This window comes from Ipomoea nil, unplaced genomic scaffold (genome assembly GCF_001879475.1).
Source record: "Ipomoea nil cultivar Tokyo-kokei standard unplaced genomic scaffold, Asagao_1.1 scaffold2647, whole genome shotgun sequence".
Classification (NCBI taxonomy): domain Eukaryota; kingdom Viridiplantae; phylum Streptophyta; class Magnoliopsida; order Solanales; family Convolvulaceae; genus Ipomoea; species Ipomoea nil.
The window spans coordinates 152501-160188 of record NW_017619075.1 but is presented as its reverse complement, the minus strand read 5'-3'; the positions used below and the strand labels follow the sequence as shown (position 1 = coordinate 160188).

The 7688-nt window shown below is 31.6% G+C and overlaps 1 pseudogene; it reads right to left on the bottom strand.

The window, feature by feature from the left end:
* Positions 1-1570: 1570 nt before the first annotated feature.
* Positions 1571-3887, bottom strand: LOC109154366 (annotated as a pseudogene).
* Between the last annotated feature and the right edge of the window lie 3801 nt (positions 3888-7688).

The following is a 7688-nucleotide window of genomic DNA, read 5'->3' as shown; positions in this document are numbered from 1 at the left end:
TCTTTTGGGAGAAGAAAAAATGTATACATATAATTAAAATCGTAACGGAAAGGAATAATAATGGAGACATAGTAAACTTATGACCTTTAAGTATGAAAATAGTATGCATATTTCACCACCTGGTCACTCCTTTCCGTGCAAAATTGTTACTTTTCTCATTATCTAATGCGGTTGATTTAAGTTTACAAAAACAGTGAAAATATAATCATGTTCAAAGTTGCAGTTTTTTCAGTAATGATTGAAAAGTTTTAAAGTTATATTTGTCAAACCGAAAACAACACTTAATAGAAACTAGATGTCTAGACTCTAGATAACAGAGACTTGAAGAATCCCAAACTCATGAAACAAATCCTGTTCCAACACTTAAAAAAAACGATTTGAAAGATACATTTATCAATCAGAATATGAGCTAAGAGAATGAAATTAAAGTATTTTCATCTTCAAAATTCACATACCAAGTTGAATACATCTTCAATTCTATCCAACAAAAAGGCTGCTTTTGACCTTGGCTTATAGACCCTGCCCTCATTGATGAGGTGAAAGGATACACTGCCATGTTCCAATTTATTTCTCCCAGGAAGTAAATGGAAAATGTAAGAGTTCTTTAATAACTAACAGCCAAAACTTTCTTGATTTATCATTGCTTCTTCAAACTGTATAGATTGTGTAACTCCAAAAGCAGCTAAAGAGACCATCCTCAATATTAAATGAAAAATGCATTAAATAGGAAGGTTATGGACTTATGGTGCATCAATTGGAAACTGTGATGATATTATAAGTATTGGTGCCTGCTAGTTAGTTTTTAATATAAGAAAATTTTATCAAAACGAAAAGGTTTACAGATAGGACGATAAAGCTAAGCATCCTCATTAAACTAATACCTTAAGATCATCCTCAATCTTCACAACTTGAGAGTTAACTCCATCTACAGTCTCCTTCAGACGTGACATTATATTGTAGGATACTTAACCTCACCCCACACAAATCGATCTAGGACAAAAATGAAATTGCAAGGTTTAGAAACAAGTCAAATGCATAGAAATCATAAAAGGAAGAGGAAGAGAATAAGAAGAAGAAAATCAAAGAAGCCATAAAAAAATCAGATTTTTAAATTTTTTTTTTTTTATTCCAAGGCTTGATGGTCAGAAAATTTAATGAAACTATATCAACAGAACATGTAAAACAAAGATTACAAGCAATATATGCTTACATCAGATACCGAATAAAAAATGGCCAGACATGGAGTAGGAGAATTACTAACCTAGGGTAGAAGAGTTATGAATTCTAAGCAAAAGGGAATGAACATAAATATACACTATCCTTGTTTGGAACATTATCCAGTGACCAGTACAATGAATAAGGGATGAACAATGGTACACAATGAATATCTTTCTACTCGACCTGGCTAGGCTAGTTCTTAAATAACAGTCAAAACGTTCTTGCTTTATCGTTGCCTCTTCGGACTAACTATATCTATTGTGTAACTCCAAAAGCAGCTCAAGAGACGCCAAAGACCATTTATCCTCGGTGTGTGCAAATACCTTATCATTCAGAGAGTCTATAATTATGCTTATGCTACCAAAGCCATATATTTGATGATCATCAGTATCATGCCTGGCTTTAGCTTGAATACCAAACCATTCTGCTGCGCATGAGATTCTATTATTTTTTTCAAGCTGAACACTGATCGATTGTGTAACTCCAAAAGTAGATCAGGAGATGCCAAAGACCATTTATCCTCAGTTAGTGCAAATACCTTCTCATTCAAAGAGTCTATAATTATGCTTATTCTACCAAAGCTATATATTTGATGACCATCATGTATCTTGCCTGGCTTTGGCATTAATAGCAAACCATTCTGCTGCGCATAAGCTTCTATTTTCTTCTTCAAACTGAGCTTTGATTCACTATCTTCACCATCTCCTTCGAGCCCACCACTCAAGTTCACAGAAGCATTTTCTTGAGCTTGTGCTGCTGCCTTTTTCTTGGTCTCAAATTGCCTCTTTTCAAGCACTCTGAAATAACTTATATTCTCTCTTAAACCTGGCTGGACAACCTCCATGCCTTTAGCAGCCTGCTTCACCATATCCATAACAACAAAAAGCCTATACTTGATATGATCATTTGCAAGAAGTTCAGGTGGCAAAAGATCCATCCAACCTAAAAACCATTTAGTAACTTCTTCAAAGTTTGGATTTGAACACAACCAATGGTATAAAACTTCTTGCCACTTGTTGAAGAAGATGTCCATAAGTGGAAGCATGTGATGAATGGGAATAGCAGTAGCCCATGTCTGAACCCAGTAAAACTGATCAAGGTTTTGATTTGCTGGGTTTACTTGGAATTCATGCATGACAGACAGCAACTTTGGGACAATAAATCTTACCATCAGTTTTTCCCAACTGCTTGGATCGAACACAGTCTTCCAAGGTGACAATATGTAGTATGCAGACATATCACTTGGGTGCCAAGCATTAAGTACACTGTGCAATCTGCAATGTATAGTTTGATAGCATGTTTCCAGCTTCTGTCCCAACAAGGGCAGCCAAGAATGAATCCAAGAATGGATTGGAATTGTCTCTCGACGGGGATCCCACGAATCCACAGCAGCTGATAATTTTGGCAAAACAATGTTATCCAGAATGGTGTGAAGGACTACAGGAGGCAACAGCTTCTCCCAAGAAGCCAAAAATCGAAGCATGGGTTCTGGATTCCTAGCCTGCCAAGTGTTGGTCATAGATATTCTTACAGCAGGAAAGACTACTTCTATAAACAGCTGAGAATAAGGAGATGTCATATCACTATCAGAGAAATCAAAAGAGTTGTCTTGCAACAGATTCTTCCATGAGGAAACAATTTCTAATCCATGTGTTGGATTTTGGAGTGGGTCCCATCCCTGAAATACTTTAATAAACAGAGGCAGAGAGTGCGAACATGCTATAGATGACAAGTTATAGAGTTTATAATCATCAGCATAATGTTGTTGCAAGTTCAGAAACGAGTTTACAAGTGAATCAAGAGTCAATGTACCTTCTTTACTCTCTTCATCTATGCGGTCCAATTCATTCATAATGGCTTCCATGTTTTCATGCGGTCCAATTCACTATCTTCACCATCTCCTTCTCTTTCTGCAACGCAACCACTGTCTCCTTCTCTTTTTGTATGTCAAGCTCTGCTAAATCAACAACCAATCTGGCATTGTGCTGAAGTTCAGGCATATGAATATCATTTTCCCTTGATTTTTCTTCAGCATTTAAGTTCTCCAGGTTTGTTAGTACCCGAAGTTGTGGACCCCTCATATCAAACACCTTTTGAACGACATTAAGACCCTGCTCTTGCTTCCGGGCCAGCAATTCTTCTACTGTTATGTAAAGCTTCTTGTTTGAAGCTTGTTTCGGCCCGGGCTTGTCTCTTTTGTGGCTTTCCAATGGCTGAGCAGGAAGAATAGGGGCAGACTTTGCTTCAGAGGGTGGCACCTTAGTCTCTTTGTATTCATTGAAACCCATTCCCATGTTCTTAGGCCGCAACTTTGGTTCAATAGGAGCTGTGGTACCTTGTTCATTCTTGCCAAGGCCACCTCCCTTATAACCCATCTTTTCAAGAAGCTTCATCCCAATCCCCTTAGTGTGCTTCTCAAATGATCCAAGGCCAGAAGATGATGCTCCAGTAGGCTTATCATCATCATGATCATCCTTAAGATCACTATCAATATGGTTGGGCATTACAGTGGATACAAAGTTAGGAGGTTTGGTAAGGTGTGGCTTCTTAGAAACTGAAAAGTCTTTCTTCCGCTGCTTTTTGGCCCTTCTCTCCTCGTAGTCCGAGTCGCTACTATCAGCAAAAATGCCATAGATAGCATCGTCTTTGGTTCGGGCCCGCTTCTCCATCACAAACCTTTCTTTCTATCTCCAGCTACGAGCTTAGGGCTTGGCTTGCGAGGGAGGGCTCAGGGCTCGATTAAATTGGAAGACGGAAGAATATTTCCTTCCCAACTTTAAGATAACCCTCCTAACTAATCTCCACCAACGACATGCAAATCAAAGAATTGTTGAGAGCTTTGAAAATTGACTCATCTCACAACTCAGAAGCAGCTATATATTTTAATACAAAAAGAGGAAATAACAGAGCAAAACCGGAATAGGAATATGAATAATGAATATGAATTTGAATAGGAATAGGATTTAGCAGGGGTTGAGAAGACGATTGTGGACTTTATAACAATTGTTTTTGTTGAATACTAGTATTTGCACCCGTGCGATGCACGGAATGGATTTGTTGTAATATATTGAGAATATATTAAGGGATATATAATTATTTAAATTAGAACATCAAATATTATATAGTACAATTAAAGATATGATTTGGATCGTTTATATATTTTAATGTTATCATTGCTTGAATTTGTGCACATAATTGCTCAAATGAATAGCTAATATCTAGATGTACGCATGCGGTGCTATAACTTTGAAGATTTTATTTATCATTTTTTAGTATTTTCATAAATTAGACAAATGTGCTCGTTCTCTAACAACTCAGTTATAGAAATGAATTGCTATCATTATTCATTTGTATGGAAGATATATATATATATATATATATATATATATATATATATTTGTCTAGATATATAACAATTTTTTCATTTAAAAAAAATAATATCACTGATTATATTTACACATTATTGAAATCTCTTTGTAGACGACATTGGTAGTGACAACACAATCTTGTTCATCTTCGTCTAGAGCTAACACCTTCACTTCATCAAGACGGGTTACTTGGGTGAAAATATATAATGGTAAAATATCACTCAATTAGTTATCCTTTTATATTTTCAGACAATTAGTAATATTAGATTCATTTTCAGACAATTTTTTTTTTTAAAATTTTCAATCAATTAGTTAATTAGAATATCTAATGCAGTGATATTTTTACCTAATTTTCGATCCATTTTTATTTGATGATGTAGATATTATTATTGAAATATTTCTATTCCATTTTTAATTTACCTTTACTATTGTTTAAAATATGCATTTAGTATTGATAATGTATAATATTATTATTAAAATATTTTTCTCTAATTTTTAATTTTCATTACATTTTTAATTAAAATGCAATGATCTGACCATTTTTTTAGTCAATTATGGATCATTTTTTTTTATTTGCAATCAATTATCAATATTCATTTCCTTTTATATTTTCAGTCAATTAGTAATATTAGATTCATTTTCAGTCAATTATTATTTTTTATTTTCAGTCAATTAGTCAATTAAAATATAGATGCAGTGATATTTTTACCTAATTTCAGTTCCATTTTAATTTGAAGATTTAGAATATTATTAATGAAATATTTTCGTTCCATTTTTAATTTACCATTACTATTTTTTTAAAATATGTCTTTACTATTTGATTATGTAAAATATTATTATTGAAATATTTCTTTTCCATTTTTAATTTTTCTTTACTTCTCTCAAAACAAAAACAAAAACAAAGAAACCAAAAAAAAAAAAAAAAAAAAAGACTTTGGACTTCTCAATACTTGTCCACATTGATGAGCAAGCAATTATGTTTGAAAGATGAGATCAAGAGCTCCTTTTTTCAAACATTTTCAATGTGAGATCAAAATGATCCCACATCATTTACAAAGGGAGCCACGGGCTCCCTTTCGTCTTTTTTTTTTTTTTTTAATTTTAATTTTATTTTGTATATCGTTCTGTTTGGATTATTATTATTATTATTATTATTATTATTATTATTATTATTATTATTATTATTATTATTATTATTATTATTATTTGATTATTGGAAAATTCATCATTTTAACAATTTATCTTTAATCAAACTACCAAAAATATTATTTAATAACTCAGTAATTTGCTCCAAACTGCTAAAAATTAAAACAATACATACATTTTGAGTTTATCTTTCCAAACCCCCACTAATAATAAATAAATAATAAATAATACATAATAAATAATAAATAATAAATAAATAAATAAATAAACAATACATAATAAATAAAAAATAAAAATAAAAAAAAAACTAAAATAAGAAGACAAAACTAAAGTTTCTTAAATAATAACATTTTGACTTCTCAATACTTGTCACATTGATGGGCAAACAATTATGTTTGTACCTCTTATATAGAGGAGCTCAAGAGCTCCTCTTTTCAAGCATTTTCACTATGTGCATAATTATAGAACTATATATTCATAATTTTTGAACTTTATATATTCATAATTATGAACAATTTTAGAACATTGTCTACCTTGTAAGGTGACCACTATTCCACAACATAATTTGCTGGTTCCCCCCCACCTTTGGAATTTTCAATACTTGCCCACGTTTTTCAATACTTGCCCACGTTGAGGAGCGTTGCTCCTCTTATATAGAGGAGCTCAAAAGCTCATCTTTCCAAACATTTTCAATGTGGGATCAAAATGATCCAACATCATTTACAAATGGGAGCACGTGGCTCCTTTTTGTCTTTTTTTTTTTTTTTTATTTTAAAATTTTTATTTTATTTTGTTTATCGTTTTGTTTGGATTATTATTATTATTATTATTATTATTATTATTATTATTATTATTATTATTATTATTATTATTATTATTATTATTAGTGATAAATACGCTAAAATTTTAACAAATTCATCATTTTAACTTTAATCAAAACACTAAAAAAATTATATAATAACTTAATAATGTGCTCCAAACTGCTACAAACTAATACAACACATACATTTCGGGTTAATCTTTCACAACCCCCACTAATAATAAATAAATAAATAAAAAGACAAAGTAAAGACTTCTTAAATAAGAACATTTTCACTTCTCAATACTTGCCCACATTGTTGGGCAAGCAATTATGTTTGTAAGAGCGGCAATGCTCCTCTTATATGGAGGAGCTCTCTCTTTTCAAACATTTTCAATGTGGGATCAAAATGATCACACATCATTTATAAAGGGAGCCCGTGACTCCACTTTGTCTTTTTTTTTTTTAACTTAATTTTATTTTGTATATAGTTTTGTTTGGATTATTATTATTATTATTGTTGTTGTTGTTGGTGTGGTGGTTATTATTGTAATTTGATTATTTGGCAAATTCGTCAAAATTTTAAGAAATTTGTGTGTTTAACATTTTATATTTAATCAAAACACCAAAAATATTATTTAATAACTTAGCAATTTGTTCGAAATTGCTAAAAACTAAAACAACTCATATACATTTTGGACTTCTCAATATTTGCCCGCATTGATGGACAAACAATTATGTTTGTAAGAGGAGCTCAATAGCTCATTTTCCAAACATTTTCAATGTGGGATGAAAATGATCTAACATCATTTACAAAGGGGAGCCCGTGGCTCCCTTTTGTCTTTTTTTTTTTTTTTTTTTTTTTTTTTTTTTAAATTTTAAATTTTATTTTGTATATAGTTTTGTTTGCTATTTATAGCTTGTTGTTTGTGTTAATTAATTAAAAAAAAAAGCCTTTAGACTTCTCAATACTTGCCCACATTGATGGACAAACAATTATGTTTGTAAGAGGATCATTGCTCCTCTTATATAGAGAAACTCTCTCTTTTGAAACATTTTCAATGCGGGATCAAAATGATCCCACATCATTTACAAAAGGAGCCCGTGACTCCCCTCTGTCATTTTTTTTTTAAAAATTTAATTTTATTTTGTATATA